This window comes from Vulpes vulpes, unplaced genomic scaffold (assembly GCF_048418805.1).
Source record: "Vulpes vulpes isolate BD-2025 unplaced genomic scaffold, VulVul3 u000000630, whole genome shotgun sequence".
NCBI lineage: Eukaryota > Metazoa > Chordata > Mammalia > Carnivora > Canidae > Vulpes > Vulpes vulpes.
In genome coordinates, this window is record NW_027325744.1 from 177,803 (window position 1) to 196,460 (window position 18,658).

Sequence of the window (18,658 nt, forward strand, 5' to 3'; positions counted from 1 at the left end):
TTAAAATCCCTACTCCACCACCACCACCCCGATCCATCCAGTTTATCTGTAGCAACTGACCCTAAAACAACATGATCAGAGTTCTGATATCTGAGACTGCAGGAAGGCCCCAAGTGTAGCCCTGACTCAGTCTCACTGAGACAGCAGGGAGAGAGCAAGCAAACTGGGCTCTTTACCTCTGGATTAGGTCTTTGTAAACTGAACTCTGTGTCACAAAACAGTTATAATAATTAAACGAGTTGCAAGAATATCAAGTAATAGAAATGGGAAAGGAAAATAATACATCATTTTTAAGCATGAATGTAAGTAAGCCAGTGGCAGTCTATAATTTAATTGACTGGGACTTGGTTTTTCCACTACTGGGAATACATATTTTCATATTCTACATAACCATGGCTAAATGAGGACAAAAATTGTTCCTTGATTTATGACTCCAGGTCATTTGTAGATTCCTGTCTGATTTTCTCTAATGATTAATGCTTTTCACAAGGATGGGTTCCCAGAAAGACTGTTTTTTTATGAAGTCCTAGACCCAAAAAACTAGTTCACCATTTACCTTGGTTTAGAATTTTCATTTACATGTTGTTCTTAGTTTTCCATTTGTCCTGAATTTTAGTCTTACCCAATCTATAACTAAGAGAAATTGCATAGAGAAAATACTGTAGAAAGATTAAAAGAAAGGATGTTTTTTTAATATGATTTTTTTAAAAATCCATCGACCTGTTTTTGCAAGATTGTCAACTTATTGTGCAATGCTTTTCTGACTTCAGTATCCATGAGATTCTAATTCAGTAAGTCTGGGATTGGGCCCAGGAATTTGAGTTTTTAACAAGCATCCAGATGGCAGCAGGCAGATCATTGGACCACACTGTGGAATAACCTTTAATTGATTACTGTATCGTTAATATCCTACAGGGTGGCACGGTGCTAGGTACTTAGTAATAAATTAATTGAATGGATAATCAAAAGGGCTAAGGAGAAATGAAACAATGTGAGGTGTTCCTTTATTCACTCAGTGATTCATTTTTCAGCCCTCAATGAGTGGCTATCATGTACTGAACTTTATAGTATTGTTTGTGTGTGTGCATAGATACAATACATGTATGGACACTATAACTAGAAAAGGCACTTTATGCATACTCTATGCTTCCAAAGAGCATGAGATCTAGTGAAGGTTTTGAGAAACAAAAAATGTCATCTCAAGGTAATATTTAGGTGTTATTAAGGTGATGAGTGTGCAGAGAAGTTACAACAATAAAAATAGAAAAAAATAATGTCTTACCTTTTATATAACTGTTATATTAAATGAGCTATGTGAAAATAAGCTGGTAAGTTGTGAAAGGCCATATATATGGAAATAATAAGATTTATAAATCTCTACCCCCTTTATAGAGATGGCAAGGTCTCCCCATCCCCATTGAGTGTGTTGACCAGATGCCTCAGCTTATCTTCCTTACTCCGCAGGGTAGCGAATTAGATATCTCTGTCTGAATTTCCATCAAACGAAGTATATGTTGCCTGTTTCTGAGGCTTGAAATCTGCAGGACTGAGGCTCTGTGCTAATGATGTGCAACCTGAACTTTAAAATGTTTTACAAACTATAGTAGCTATTAAATAATTACTTGAACTTCTGGAAGTAATAAAAACCCCTGTCTTGAGATTCCTGAACAGAGTTTATCTCTTTACTAAGTATGTAAAATAATACTGTGGTAGGATAATCCTTAAAAATTGCTTCACTGTATCCTTGTTATTTGAGCACTATACATATATTTTTACCAATATTCAGAAAAGAGTGTATGAACTTTTTTCCTAGATTCCTGCAAGATCCAAACTTTACATGACAGTGGACTTCAATAATATTCATGAACTTGCATGAGGTTCATGGAAAGCAGCACATTGAAAATTCTGTGATGAATTACTAGGAGTTTTGGTTGACAAATACTTTCGTACATTTTTCCCTTTGAGATGTAGTATTATTTGGTTTGTGCGATATGTGATTCAAAATAATGAGAAGTGAAAGAAAAAAGGTGAATCCTCTATGTATTAATCAAGGGGTCATCTAGACTATATATCCAACATGACGTTTCCCACACAGTGTGTCTAGTTCTTCAATTGCTACTTGATTTCTTGGTGAGTGTGTCTTCATGTGAGAAAATACAAAAAGCAGAAAAAAAAACTATTTATCTTGGCAGCAAGTACCGTGAACTATGAATTCAGTGAGTCCTAAATATATAGAATCAGAATTGAATACAGCCAACCTAATGGTCTGTTTTGAGAAACATCAGTCCTTTTGTCCCTTATCCTATACGTAAGGCACACTAAATTATTCGGTGTCTCCAAATACTTTCCATGTAGAGTCTGTATTTTGAGACACTTGATGGCTAGGAGATTTTAGGAGCCTTTAACAGGAATATGATGTAAAAATAAAACAAATTCAAGTTAGGAAAATGTTGGGAGTCTGCTCAGAACACCATCAGCATCGCATCCTGTCCTGGCAGTCCGCGTGGAGCTGCAGCTGAGTCCACTGCATGGAAAAGCTCCTCAGTCCAGGCATGCTCCACTTCCAACTTAAACTAAATGTATTAGAACAATATAATGCCTCTAAAAGCAGATTGCACCTTACAGTCTTCGTTCTCAAGGAGTTTAAACATGTCTTAAGAAAGGGTGATGCCTCTTTGGGATTTATGATTATTACTCGTGGGCTTTATTGCTCATTCTGGTTTCCCACTGAACACCCGCATCACATCCACCGCTGAGCATCCAGAGGCAGGCTCGTCGCTTCAAGTTGCTTTGACAATCATTAATCCTAGAGTCTGACTCCATTGTTCTGCATGTATTACATAGAACTTCTATGGAACATCAAACATATTTATTGATAGGAGAAAATTGTGTCTTTATGAGCGTTTCTGTAATGAAACAGGATGAGGGATGTGGAAAGTCACTGGCAGTTTCAGTCCAAGAGGCTCTCTTCAGGAAGAGAAAAATGGAAATGTTTTTATGAACGTGAAATAAAACTCTAAAAATGATGAGATGCTCTTCTAATACCCACTATTCAATAATAGATAGTCATAGTGTCCTTTGTGAATGAAGAGGGCACTGCAGATTCTTTCCGGTTGCCGCAAGTGTTAAGTGTTCACAGTTAGAAGCAATGAACATTACACACCTCTCCCCGTGTTTCCTCACAGCCTGGACAGTGACTACTCTCACAGATGTTAAGACCCTTTCTGTGGTTGTTAGAAGGATACTGATTACTGATTTAGGGAGAAGTTCTTAATCTCTTCCTGCATCCCGGTCCCTTCCCTTGACAGACATCAGTGCAAGTGAAACAGGGTCTTAAGTTTAATACCATTGACAAGATAACCCTCCCTCTCTGGAGCAGTGGCTCACCATAAGGCTATTACCTTGTTGGCCATGTACCATATCTCTTTGCTGCCTGCTAATGCTTTGCTCCTTTCTTTTCTTTTCTCTTTTAATTTGCATTTAGAAGAGCTAGCAACCTCACTTGGCAAAGCTAACTGCTGATGTAGCTAACGATAAAGCACTATGGCATCACTTGAATGTCAAAAATTAGAAGAAAATAAAGAGCTAACATGTATTACCGTATTACTTATTTTTCCAAAAGCCAGAGCCTACTTTAATTTTGCCAAAATTGTGTTGGAGAGTTGCTTCAGTGTGGGCTAGGTCCTAGCATTTGAATTATATGGAAAGGTCAAATTAGAAAACTACAGGGGGTCCGAAGGAGTTGATTGAGAATAAAGACTGTCAATGCGAAATATAGGGACACTTGGAATACACCACAGCAAGAGAGGGCTTAATATTTTACTTTGCTTAGTTTAAAATCGGAAGAAATCAGTTTAGATAGACACAGCTTTTCTATAAAGGATGTTACGGAAGCCAAACCTCCCAATATACTAGGTAAGGATGAGTATGGTTATGTAAGTATCCTAATTATGTACCTGCCCAAAGTGAAAGATTAGGTTAGTTAATGGACAACAGAGTGATTTCACATAGTTCTTCCCTTTAAGGGACTTATAGTCTACTTCAATCCTTTTGTGTTCTGAAATATGTACATCCTTCTTTCTCTGCAGTAGGCCTTGCTAGTCTAAACATGTCTATGAATTCAGCAGCTTCTTCTCCCTAGAGGACTGGAGAATATGACACAGAGTAGGAATCTGAAATTCCAAAGATGACTTTATAGCTCCCAGACAAATGGAGCTTTCTACTAGAACTTTAAAATTAAGGAAAACCGGGATCCCTGGGTGGCGCAGCGGTTTGGTGCCTGCCTTTGGCCCAGGGCGCGATCCTGGAGACCCGGGATTGAGTCCCACGTTGGGCTCCCGGTGCATGGAGCCTGCTTCTCCCTCTGCCTGTGTCTCTGCCTCTCTCTCTCTGACTATCATAAATAAATAAATAAATAAAATTTTAAAAAAATAAAATAAAATAAAATTAAGGAAAACCATGCAAGGCTGATGATGCTAACTCTATTTGTTGAAAACAAGCTATCTCTTCTCCTCCCCATCCCCCCTTTCTCTATGTGTATGATTCAGGTAAGATTAGTGTCAAAATCAGTGAATGTCAAAGTTGATGTAAAAATCTTTAAAACTAAGAATTATTTTAATTCACCCACCTTATATGCTCTCTATACTTCCTGCCTCCTTGAGGATTTTATCATTCATTTCCCTTCTATATCTTAAACATTAAGTTCTCAGAATGTTGCAACTTCAACATTTTCAAGTCTCTCTCATCTTATGGGAAATAACCCAAAATACCACCTTGGCCCTACATATCTTCACAGAAGTCCTCTTCTTTCCATTGTCAAGTATCTTAAAGAGTTGTTTTACTCAAAGTTTATACTTCTTTACCTTTTGTGCATTCATCTCAGTATAATATGGAATTTAGGCCCACCAATTTCACTCTTCCAACCATTGACCTCTATGTTGCTAAAGCCAAAACACACATTTTTCATCGTCCTTCTTGTTTTCTTTGTGATGTTTCGTTTCTGAAAATCTCTTAGCTTCCAGTACACTATACTTTCTTGCTTTTCTTCTACTGTTTCTTTTCCTCTGTTCTTTATTTTTTTCTCTGTTTCAGTGGATACTTTTATTGATTTAATAGATCACCAACTTTGTCTCCCTACCTGCCTACAATTGGAATTTCATCTTATTTCCATGCTGAGTAGTGAAACAATGACACAGCTGTAATCAGAATAAGCTACTTCAAAAAGAGAAGCCAACACAGCTCATTTTCTTCTAGCAAGCAAAATATAAATATATGCACTCTAGAATGCACAATGGTTTAGTCACTAAGAAATTCAAATGGGATCCTGAAGAATGTAGGCAAATCCAGGGTGCAGTAAAGAGGAGCTGAGATGCTGTGCGCCTCTTTAAGGGTTCCTGGTACTGCATCTCTTGGCCACTAGCTGAATTTTGACATGAGGGAAGATTTTAGCTAATGCCAAGGAGAGATGCAGCAAGTGCTAGGTTGACTTAGGGGCTGTGCACAGGAACCAAAAGGCAGGAAAGTACTAAACACTGCTAAGAGCATCCACCCCAGGAAGGACTGGACCTTCCAAAAGCTCTAAACTCGCACCACCCCCAGTGCTCACATGGCTGACTTTATCCTCTGTGTTCCATTTGGCACAGCAAGTGGCAGTGTCTCCACCACCTATGATGGTGATGCAGCCCCTGGCGGTGGCTTTCACCACCTCATCCATGAGGGCTTTGGTTCCTCGGGCAAAAGCTTCCCATTCAAATATGCCCACAGGTCCATTCCCCATGGTCTGCTTAGCCTGAGCAACTGCCTCAGCATATTTCTTGCTGCTCTCAGGACCATGGTCCAAGCCCATCCAGCCAGCAGGTATGCCAGAGGCCACAGTGGCTTGGCCAGTGTTGGCATGCTCATCAAACTTTTCAGCAGTGACGAAGTCAACTGGCAAGGTAATTTTCACACCATTCTTCTCAGCTTTGGACATCAGGTCTTTGACGATCTTGGCTCCCTCTTCATCAAACAGAGGAGTCCCAATCTCCATGTTGTTGAGCACCTTCAGGAAGGTAAAAGCCATTCCACCACCAATAATCATCTCATTGACTTTGTCCAGCATATTACTGATCAGCTGGATCTTGTCTGCAACTTTAGCTCCACCCAGGATGGCCAGGATGGGTCGCTCTGGGCATTCCAAGGCCTATTTCAGCTCCTCCTTCATCAAGAAACCTCCGGCCTTCTGTGGCAGACTGACTCCCACCATGGAGCTGGGGGCTCAGTGAGCAGTGCCAAAAGCATCATTGACATAGACATCTCCTAGCTTGGAAAGTGAAGCTTGGAAGGCTTCTATTTTGACTGACTCAGCTTTAATCTTATTCCCAGAAGCATCTTTTCCCTTCCCTTCTTCCTCCACATGAAAGCAAAGGTTCTCCAGCAGGATGACAGACCCAGCAGCTGGGTCAGCACAAGCTTTCTCCACTTCTTGGCCCACACAGTCCTTTAAGAATAAAACATCCTTGCCCAGCACAGACTTAAGTTCTATAGCAGCTGGCCCCAAAGAATACTTGTCTGGCATGGGGACACCATCAGGCCGGCCCAGATGGCTCATAAGAACTGACTTGGCTCCATTGTCCAAGCAGAATTTGATACTTGGGATGGCAGCCTTGATTCTCTGGTTGGTTGTTATCTGGTGGTTCTTCATAGGAACATAGGCTCTTCATAGGTTGAAGTCCACTCTCATGACAACCCACTTGCCCTTCACGTCGAGCTTGTTCAGAGTCAGCCTGTTAGAAAGTGACATCCTGGCAATAGAAGGGCTGCGAGGCTGAGAGCTTAAACAGCGGAGAAGAAAGCAGCCTGCGTGTGCTCCAACCTCGTGCGGAATGCCGAGAGCTCCTCTGTTCTTTATTTTTTATTTTTTAAACATTTTATTTTTTTATTTTTTTTTTTTAATTTTTATTTATTTATGATAGTCACAGAGAGAGAGAGAGAGGCAGAGACACAGGCAGAGAGAGAAGCAGGCTCCATGCACCGGGAGCCCGACGTGGGACTCGATCCCGCGTCTCCAGGATCGCGCCCTGGGCCAAAGGCAGGCGCCAAACCACTGCGCCACCCAGGGATCCCTCCTCTGTTCTTTAAATGTCAGTGTTTTCCCAGGTCTTCTCCAAGCCTGTTAACTTTTTTTTTTCTTTTTTTTTTCTCCATTCTCCTTGGGTGATTCTATTTATATTCATGGCTTCAAGCATAACCTGGAAAGCTATGATATCCAAATATGTATTTTACGTTCTATCTGGATAATAAACCCATAAGATCCTATGTTATCAATCATTCAGAAAAAAATAAGATATTCGTGGACATTTTAGTTGACTTTTATGGTGTTTAGGAGTTAAGATAGTAGTGATAAGCACAATGATAGTATTGAGAGAGGACTCGTTTTAAGTCTTGAGTCAGTCATGACCTTGAGTAAATTGCTTTAATTATAAGCCTTGTATATACTTCATTTGTTTGTTTTTTTAATTTTTATTTATTTATGATAGTCACAGAGAGAGAGAGAGAGAGAGGCAGAGACATAGGCAGAGGGAGAAGCAGGCTCCATGCACTGGGAGCCTGATGTGGGATTCGATCCCGGGTCTCCAGGATCGCGCCCTGGGCCAAATGCAGGCACCAAACCACTGTGCCACCCAGGGATCCCTATATACTTCATTTGTAGAATGAAGTACGCACTTCATAAGATTTCCATGAGGATGAAGTGAGATCATAATTGTGAAGAGCCTGGCACATAGATAGTTCACAGTAAGTAGTAGCCCTTATTGTAATAAAATGATCTCTTGAACAAGTTTCACTTCTAATTGTAGAAAGCCAAAGTAGCACTCTGAGCCCAATCAGGAGACAAAAACAAAACAAAACAAAACAAACAAACAAACAAAAACATGTAGTAGGTTAAAGCAGAACAGTTTAATACAAAGAATTACTGACTCTGACAAACATAACTATAAGATATAAAGAAATTCTGTGTGGTAAAGCAGAGAAAGAGTACCTAAGAAAGGGTAAACTTGAAAAGGGTATTAACAGATACAGAGATAATCCATAAATCACAACACTGTAAAAATGTGTTCAAATACTGGAGAAAATGTAGTTTGGCTCCTAGAGAGCAGAGCTGACCACTGGAATGGCCAGGCCAGAACTGCTGTGCAAACAACAGCCACCTCCGGAGGTATAGACAAAGATAAGAAAATGACATGTGACAAGAAAATGGTTGCTGGATCTGCAGTGGGAATCCAGGTGCCAGTAGGGGTGAAAGGTTGTTAGAACTTACTCTTTGAAGGACTGACTTGGTGTGTGACCTTCTGGACACAAGTAGCTTTATGCAGGCTGTACTAGGCTTGTCAGAGGAGTCCAGGCTGTCTGTAGAAATATCATTGCCAGGATGAGGCTGAAAGGTCAAAGGACCTTCATCCTAGGCTTGTGACTGCTAAGTAGTAGTTCCTTACCAGATGTCCTTATACCCACACTGCCTATCCTCCTGGATAGTGCTGTGAATTGGAGGAAGTCTCTACCTCCTGCAAAATCTCCCCTGCTGCCCTCTACTGAGAAACTTAACAGTGTGCATTTAAAAAGAGAAATGCTTAAGCCAATTCTGTTGTTTACCATATTGGAGGTACATTTGGAAATGAAAGGCAATGAATTGATAACTGACACAACAGATAGGCTTAACAAATACAGAGATAATCTAGAAATCACAACACCATAAAAATGTGTTCAAATACTGTGTTTTGCTCTATAGTTCTTTCAGTTCCAAGCTTTTTGATATGAAAAATTGGTGTATATATGTATAACTTTCGTTCATGATTTAAATATGAATACCCATTAGCATCATGATAGCTATGCATGTGCTAGAAGATAATTTAATGAATTACAATATAGCACATCGAAGAGTTGCTATGGTCTATTGAATCAAAAATCCAGTTCTTGAAAACTGCCTAAACATAATTTACCTATCCAATGTCAGTTTAAAATTTGCATAATAAGCCACAGTGAGTTTTAAAAATCTCATACAAATAATGATCCATTTAATATGTTCCACAAAGAAATATATTTTAAACATCTTTTATACATATATACATATTTTAAACAGTCTTTTATATATCTTTTATATATTCTAAGAGAGGGCTCATTTTCCCCCCATTACCTAAAAATGTTTCTCAGAAAAAATAATATAAAAAATTACTATGTTGATCATAATTCCAGGAGAAAACTAAGAATCCTTGAAAATATAAGCTTAATTGAACTGGTAAGAATTGCTGTTATAGCAAAGTGGCATGGCATTAGAATAACTCCCATCAGTTATCAGGTTATCTTTAATTCACAATTTACAACTAACCATTTTGTAACCTCAAGAGCTGTTCCTTTTCTCTAATTTATCTCTAATCATAATTTTTATTCACAATTGACCATTTATTATACCTCAGTGATGAGTACTTTTTATTTTTTTATCACACTTCATTTTTATATTTAAATTACGTTAGCTAACGTATAGTACATTATTAGTTTCAGCTGTAGTTTTCAATAATTCATCAGTTGCATATGACATTTCTTAATACAGCAACAAGGTCTTATTTTCATCATTGCATCGATGGAGAAAGAGGAGAAATGTTGCATTACCTGTTCAAGAGAATCACTTCAGAAGCAGAAGGGCTGGGATTTGAAGATTTTTTTGTTTGTCTCAAAAGCTCCTTCTGATTTTAGGCATGTTTCTAACTCTAGGTCAAAGTGGAGACTTATATTTTATAATCAGAGGTGTTAGAATTGATGGCACTGCTTCTCAGACTTTCATGTACACATCGATTGCCTGAGGACTTTCATCAAATACAAGCTCTAATTTAGTAGGCCTGGAGTGAGACTTGAGATTCCAAAAAGCTCGTATTTGGTGCCTATGTTACTAGTTCATAAACCATACTTGGCATAGAAAAGGTAAACGGCAATGGGATTGGAACAGACCAAGATATTAGTGACATCTGGATAATCTGAAGATTTCAGTTCCTTGGCCTTTATCTGAAGGACCTGAAAACTTATGCTCACACAAAAACCTGCACATAGATGTTTATAGCAGCTTTTGTTCATAGTTGCCAAGACTTGGAAGGAACCAAGAAGTTTTGCAATACGTGTATGTGATAAATACAAACAAATATTACTGAGCACTAAAATAAAAATGAGCCATCAAGCCATAGAAATACATGGAGGAAACTTCAATGCAAATTACTAAGTGAAAGAAGCCAAAGTGAGAAGGTCACATACTATATATAACTTTAACTATATGATGTTCCAGAAAAGAAAAAAAAACTGTGTTAACGATAAAAAGATGAATAGTTGAAGGGAATTTAGGGAGAAGATGAATCATTTTCCTTTGTTTGTGTTAGGGCACTGAAAATATGCTATGATATTATAATAGTGAATAGATGTTATTGTAAATTTGTCCAAACCCATAGAATGTAAATATCGAGTGGACCATAATATAATCTATGGACATTGGGTGATTATGATGTGTCACTGTAGGTTTATCCTTGGCAAAAACTGATAAAAATAATAATTTATATTTATAGTATAAGTATGTAAATAAAAATAAATATATTTTATATCCATATTAATTTAATAACAATTATTATTTTTAAAAATACCTCTTGGTGAATGACTTTGATGATGGGAGAGAAGCTATGCCTGTGTAGAGCATGATGTATATGGAAATCTCAATACTTACCTCTTAATTCTGTTGTGAGCCTAAGACTACTCTAAAACAAAGTCTAAAAGTCAAATAAGAAAAAATGTTGACATGGGCAGCGCAGGTGGCTCAGCGGTTTAGCACCGCCTTCGGCCCAGGGTGTGATCCTGGAGACCCAGGATCGAGTCCCACATCAGGCTCCCTGCATGGAGCCTGCTTCTCCCTCTGCCTGTGTCTCTGCCTCTCTCTCTCTGTCAATTGTGAGTAAATAAATAAAATCTTTTAAAAACATTTTTTTAAAATTCAGCATCAGTCAATAAATATGCACATGTTATCACATAAGGAATATATGAATGTGTCAGTGAATGTACAGTTAATACACATGTATGTGCATATGTGCATGTATTTTGAAATGTTGATTAAGATACAATGAATAATTAACTATATAGCAAAGTCTATAATGTGTCTGTGTTTCTATATATGCTGATTAGAAGAGATCAAATATTATATACATTGGATTTCTGTTAAATTTTTAAACAATAATATTTCCATTTAAAGGTAATTTTATTGACATACACAAAAAATATATAGTGTTAACAGTTGTCAAGTAACTACAAATCAAAACAATTAGATACCATTTATTTTTCCTATAAAATTTTCAAAAATTATAATGATCAATATAAAGACTCAGTTCATGAGTCTGGTATACCAGATATTTATACTAACCAGTTTTATGTGGAAAAAATGCTTGCAGAAGCATTTTGGTGTTAGTGATAATTTGGAAACAACCTAAATATTCAACAATAGAAATTATGGCATATCTAGCCATTTAAAAAACTACATTGTTAGAACACTTAAAGACAAAAATGCTCACAATATGAACTCAAATGAAAAGACACAAAATAAAAAGTACAGGGCAGCCTGGGTGGTATAGCGGTTTAGCTCCTCCTTCAGCCCGGGGTGTGATCCTCAAGACCTGGGATCAAGTCCCACGTCGGACTCCCTGCAAGGAGCCTACTTCTCCCTCTGCCTGTGTGTGTGTGTGTGTGTGTGTGTGATGAATAAATAAATAAAATCTTTGTAAAAAATAAAAATAAAGCAATAGAACTCTAATTCTGAACACACATGTTCAGTCAATATCCACCAAGTGCCTACCTTTTTTTTTTGTTTTAGTAAGCACTGTGTAGGTATTTGGATATATTAGTGAGCAGAATAGAGGCTCCTGATCCATATACATCTTATGGTTTAGCAGCAAAAAGACAAGAAACAAAAGGATTGAAACTTTTATTTATTTTTTTTAAGATTTTATTTATTTATTCATGATAGACATAGAGAGAGAGAGAGAGAGGCAGAGACACAGGCAGAGGGAGAAGCAGGCTCCATGCCAGGAGCCTGACGTGGGACTTGATACCAGGACCCCAGGATCACGCCCTGGGCCAAAGGCAGGCGCCAAACCGCTGAGCCACCCAGGGATCCCCAGGATTGAAACTTTTAATAGTAAAATATTGATAGTAAGATTATAGGTGAGCTGTATTTTATTTCTTCCATTCCCCCTTTTCTAATCACCTACATGGAGAGTGAGTTACTTTTACTGGAACAAAAATGCAAATATTTAAAAATGCAAAGAATCTATCAGAAAAATTATTATACTACTTAAAATGTTGCTTAACTAGTACTTTAGTACTAGTTAGTACTTGTGCTAACTAATCCTTAGTCCTTTTCGACTATTCAACCATTCCCTCAGGACTCTAACTTTAGACAATACTCATATCCTTTTTTAAAACTTTTTCTTCTCTATTCCAAAGAAGCATACTGGTCTCTCTAATTTGTTCTTTAAAAAATCAATGAAAATGTAACTAGTTGCAATTAATATATAAATATGAATCTTTGGTCCTGGAATTGGTTTGCCTGACCCAATTTAGCTCTGTAATTCTACGTGATTATCCATCCATTTAGAGTAGTGCCTTGATAGTGCACATCTCGTTTGAATTCTCTTTGTAACATAACTCAATACTAATTTACCTACGACTATATGACCTGTGATTTTGTCATTTAACCAAATCACTTTTACATTTGCATCTGATATTTTTTAAAATATCATGGTTAATGGCTGCATAATGTTATAGTTGTTCAAGTACTAAGTAGGTAATTATTCTCATTTGCACCATGACTATTATTATATTGAAATAAGCTACATTATAAAGCCTATTGATGGATTCCTAACCTACCTTTACCGGGCTTGTCAGATTGTCAGATTTTAGCACATCATCCCTTGACATCTCTACGTCAGTGGTCCCAAGCACAAATGTATATACAAAGACTAGCCCACCAACATGAATGAATGGAGAGGGTTGGGAACAAGGGGAACAAGGTCTTTGGAGAACATGGGCCTTTAGTACAAGGGACAGCCGGTATTCAGCTTCAGCTAATTTTGCCAATCAAGAGTATTAGCCTAAATTTTCTGATTTTTTAAAATGAATTAGAAAACTACTTTTATTATTTTATTTATTTTATTTTTTATTTTTATTTTTTATGGGAGTTCAGTTTGCCAACATATAGCATAACACCCAGTGCTCATCCCACCAAGTGCCCCCCTCAGTGCCCATCACCCAGTCACCCTAACCCCCCGGCCACCTCCCCTTTCATTACCCTTTGTTCGTTTCCCAGAGTTGGTGTCTCTCATGTTTTGTCACCTTCACTGATATTTTCACTCATTTTCTCTCCTTTCCCTTTATTCCCTTTCACTAATTTTTATATTCCCCAAATGAATGAGACCATATAAGGATTGTTCTTTTCCAATTGACTTATTTCACTCAGCATAATACCAGAAAACTACTTTTATTTTATTTTTTTTTTTCAGAAAACTACTTTTAAATGTAAAATTTCCCAATTACATAAAACACCAACCAAACACAACAGTCTAGCCAACTGGATTTGGTTTTCAAATTAGAAGAGTTCAAATTTATGAAACTTGTACATTGTCACTTGTTATAACCATCCTGAGATAGACTTTTTTGTTTCTGTTTCTGATTTTTGTTTTTTAAATATAGCATAGGGAAAAACTTTAAAGAAAGACATACAATTTCCTTATAAGTATATAGAAACACCCTCACCCTGAATTGTCAGATTGTCAGATTTATTGATGTTAAATTAGATGATTCTATTTAAAGTTTATTATTTTAAGTGCATCTTGCTTTTTTAAATTGTTAGGCTTTTTAAACTTTCATTTGATAATAAATCAACATAGGTTCATAAATGCCATGGATAATCATGACAAGAATATACGGAAATTAAGTGTATGTGTACAAATCACACGTCCAGTCTCTTGCTCCTTAAGCATTGTTTACTCTTAGATCTATAATCTAATTTTTTAAAGAAAGTGCAATGTATAATAAATCTTGAGTTTCGAATACTATGTGCAATCACGATGCTCTAGCATCTCAAAAGTAGACAGGGAAAATAAAGAATCAGAACAAAGGGAAACTATTTGTTTCCAAATCAAGAACAAACAATAAACCATGTCTTAGTGGCTATAAACTCAAGGCATCAAGCCATAGAACAGGGTAATTTTTACGAAATATAGAATAATCTACCATGCATCAAGCAAACTGTATTGAATCTAATAAATCTAAAACTCTTAATAAAGTGCTTGGCAGGAAATCATCGAGCAGATCCAGTGTTCTGAGCTCATGTGCCACAGCTGTCACCAGAGGACCGGGGTGAAATTCTGAGTAGCTACAAAGGCAAAAACACAGAAAGTAGAGGAAAATTTCATGTCATTAACACTGTGAAGCAGTGTTTGCTCAGCTCAACAGCCTCAATGATTACATTTTGTTTTTCTGCATATCTACATTCTATTCACGGAATACCCATATGGTTCAAGTGGTGTCCCTATTATTAGTCTTCTGACAGGAATGTCCCTTGCAAAAGACCATTGTTTGCTTTATGGGGAAAAGAGATATTTAGAGAGACGTTTGTCTTGAGGATCCACCCAGCTTTAAGAAAGGGTAATGCCCATGACTGGACAACTTTAATTCAAAAACATTAGTACTATATTTTAGGTAAATGTTTAAGGAAGAGGAAGTATTACTAAACTCAGATTCCATTCTCCAGATGCTATAAAATGGCATGTGTTACCAATTTTTGAAAATACATATAAATTATTATTTTAATAGAACAACAATAGTAGTAACTAATTGTTGGTAAGCAATATGCCAAGAAATATATTGTGTATCTCACATGACTTGATTAATTTATCCTCTGTCACTCTGTGAGGTAGCTACTATTGTTACATCTATTTTCAGATATGGAAATAGAGTAAGTGGCAGAGCTGGGATTTCAATCTGATCAGTTTGATTCAGGAGGTAGTTTTACCTCTTTGAGTGTCATTATGGTGAGATATTTGCCTGGTAGGCAGTCAAGTATGATTCTAACCCCATACTTAGTCCAAGTCTTCAAAATGGAAAGTCTATTCATTTTGCCAACCTGCCTTTGATTCAAATGAGGAATCTGCAGGATGCAGCTGATCACTACAAACCCCGAGAACTCCCTCATTCACTTCAAGACTGGCAGGGTTTATATACCCTTATTTAATCAAATTGTAACTGAACCGAGTGAGAGTTTGTCCCCTCAATGCACAGAGAGCCAATAAAAACTGACACTGAGCTTTTGCAGTGAAGAAAGATAAGCTGTTAATGGTGTGGTCTCACCCATGAGAACAGTACCTAATGCTCAAAAGTCCTGTACCCCCTCATGGTTTGCAAGTGAGGATTTTTAAGGTCAAAATTTGGAGCAGGGGGCTCCTGAGAAGGTGGACGCTGTTGATTGGAGGCCCATGATGTCATGCTAGCAGATGCTCCGATGCCATTTCATTAAGTCCCACAGCGGTCTTCTCCGTCTCAAGAGATTTGGAATCTGAAAGACATCTCGATTCCTTATGTTAAAAATTTCACTAAGTACATCTGGTGATCATATCTATTTGTAAGCTAGTGGGGTTGCATTCTTACAGGTTTCTTGGCTAGTTCAGTTATGCCTGGGGATGATATGACCTCTATTGATCATTCTTTCATCTGAACTGATACGATGGAGGCCAGCTTCAAATATGATTGGATTACTTGTGATTTGTTTAATTTATGCTGTAAATCTAAAATCATATTGCTAATTCTTCTTTTTAAAAAAATATTTATTTATTTGTTTGAAAGAGGGAGAGAGTGAAAGAGAGAAAGTGGAAGAGAAGGGAAGAGGGGGAGGGAGAGAGAGCCTGACAAGAGGCTTGGTCTCACGACCTGGAGACCATGACCCTGAGATCATGACCTGAGCCAAAACCAAGAGTCGAGTGCTTAACCAACTGCAGCACCCAGGTGCCCCATATTGCTACTCTTCTAATGTTTGCTTTAGTAGGGAGGGATTTTTTTTTTTTCTTAACTTACTGGATGCTTATGGCTGGTCTACTAATTAAATTGGTTAACATCTAATTTTGTACTTATGAGAGCCCCACAAAGACATGAAAAGCTTCAAGACAGGCAATTGAGGCTTAATATGCCATTCTGAGTTAAGGAGTTAGGGGTAGGGATCTGGGGCTTCAAAAGGAAGGAACACAATTAACAGAAAGATGATAAGAGCAAATAATTGGAAAACAAATGTTTGTCATGACCTGCAGAGACAGTGGGACACAGAGGAAACTGAACAAACGTATCTTGCTGAGTTCCCCTTAGCTTGGCACACCTAGCCTGTACTTTTTGTAGATATTTCTGGTGGTACCTCTCTTCCAGGACCAGACCTCCTCTGAATTCTCAGAGACAAATAAGGGGGAGGGGAAAGTTTTTGAATCCGTTGGATCTTGATTGCCTTCAGCTCAAAACAGTCCACATGACAAAGTGATACATTTTGTGGCAGCCTATTCTGATTCCCTTTAATTTCAAAGGGATTTAATATGCATAAGTGAATAAACCATTACGTTCAGTCTGTATAAAGGGTGTTATCAGTCATCTGCTTTGCATTGGGGAAGTTTTCCTCTGAGGGTAAATTCCTCTGAATTATGCTGCCCTATGAAAGGCAGCTATGCTTAGCACAACATCACTAGTGCTGCACTCTGCTGCACTATGATATGGCAGAAACACATCCTTTATAGCAGTGCCGAGGAATCAGATCTCCCCACCAAAATGAGCTTTCCAGATAGTTCTGTGGGCCTTAAACATTGAAGAACAGCATTCAAAAGATTTTATTTTAATTTTAATTTTTTTGAAGATTTTATGTACTTATTTGAGAGAGAGCAAGAATGTGTGCGTGAGTGGGGGAGGGGTAGAGAGAGAGGGAAAGAGTGAATCTTAAGCAGACTCAGAGCTGAGAGCAGAGCCTGATTTGGGGCTAATCTCAAGACTCTGAGATTATAACTAAGCTGAAACCACGAGTTGGATGCTAAACCTACTGAGCCACCCTGATCAGAAACTCTTTCGCTTAACATACAAGTTCATAGCTTTTCTTTTTTTCTAAAATTGCCAGATATTATCAGGAGCATAGCCTCCCAAATAATGGAGGAACTTCATCCTAGCCTCATGATGTACCAATTTAGTAATGGAGAATATAGAAGCAGGCAGGGATAGAGGGAGGAAATAATTGAAAGCTATTTGGGCAGCCCTGGTGGCACAGCGGTTTAGCACCGCCTGCAGCCCAGGTCGTGATCCTGGAGACCCCAGATCGAGTCCTGAGTCGGGCTTCCTGCATAGAGCCTGCTTCTCCCTCTGCCTGTGTCTCTGCCTCTCTCTCTCTCTCTCTCTGAATGAATAAATAAATCTTAAAAAAAAAAAGTAAAAAATTGAAAGCTATTTGTAGTTTTAAAAAATTCCCAGATTTCACTCTATCATACAATAAGCTTTAAAGAAATTGCTGTTGTATTGAGACCAAACCTATTATAATGAGACAGGTCCAGATAATGATAATGTGCTGTGATTTTAAAATGAAATTCAGGACATAGCTCCAGGGTCTGTTTTTAATGACACCTCCATTGATAAAGGATGTAAAATTTTCCAAGTCTGTTAGCTAGTCATTCAGTAGTAAATTTGACCAAGTGTAATGACACCCACATTTTCTTATTAGAGTGCTTATGGTTATCTACATAGCAAATGGCAAATTGGAGATTTATATGCCATTTAAACTAGGTTACATCTAGGAAAATTCATTCTGGGTCATTATGGGAAGACTGCTCTTAAAACAGTCTAGTGGAACAGTTTTAGATGGTTTTGTGTAGTACCAAGAGTCATTAATATAACAAGAGATTCCTTTTTAGCAGAAGAGTTATTTGAATAGACAGCTGGGCATTGTAGTGCAAAACAGGCATCAGCTTAGTTTTGCACTTTGGCCTTATAACATAAAACCGTGTCATTACGACAAGCCCTATTATGGCAGGAAATCTGTCTAATGTAGCTCATTCTTGCTCTTAGTCCAGGGAGGTTTAATTACCAGAAGAATTAATCTCACCAATAATGGGGGATCCCTGCGTGGCCCAGCAGTTTGGCGCCTGCCTTTGACCCAGGGCGCGATCCTGGGGACCCGGGATCGAGTCCCATGTCGGGCCCCCTGCATGGAGCCTGCTTCTCCCTCTGCCTGTGTCTCTGCCTCTGTGTGTGTGTGTGTGTGTGTGTGTGTGTGTGACTATCATGAATGAATAAATAAAATCTTTTTAAAAAAATCTCACCAATAATAATAAGTAATATTTGTAAGGACTTTGAAGTTTACAAGGATTTTCACATATAGTTCCTGCCCTTGTATCATTGCCCATACTTCCTAACTGTTCTTCCTGACACCAGTTTCAACTCCTTCCAGTACATTCTCTGTATTTATGATCAAAACACAAATTTCATCACATTATTTTCCTGATTATACATTTACAGCATTTTCCTTATTGCCTACATGGTAAAGTCTAGGTCATTAGCAAATCATACAGTGTAGTAATATTGCTTGTGT

General features: G+C 37.9%; 1 protein-coding gene and 2 pseudogenes across 1 annotated transcript in view; 2 read left to right on the plus strand and 1 right to left on the minus strand.

The window, feature by feature from the left end:
* LOC140596747 (piwi-like protein 1) overlaps nucleotides 1-18,658 on the plus strand; it is a gene marked incomplete at its 5' end in the record, with an annotated part of 99,961 nt that overhangs the window by 3,102 nt on the left and 78,201 nt on the right. The gene's annotated exons all lie outside the window — the stretch shown is intronic.
* LOC140596752 (FAS-associated factor 2 pseudogene) overlaps nucleotides 1-18,658 on the plus strand; it is a 62,021-nt pseudogene that overhangs the window by 2,800 nt on the left and 40,563 nt on the right.
* LOC140596755 (phosphoglycerate kinase 1-like) lies at nucleotides 5,096-6,781 on the minus strand (annotated as a pseudogene).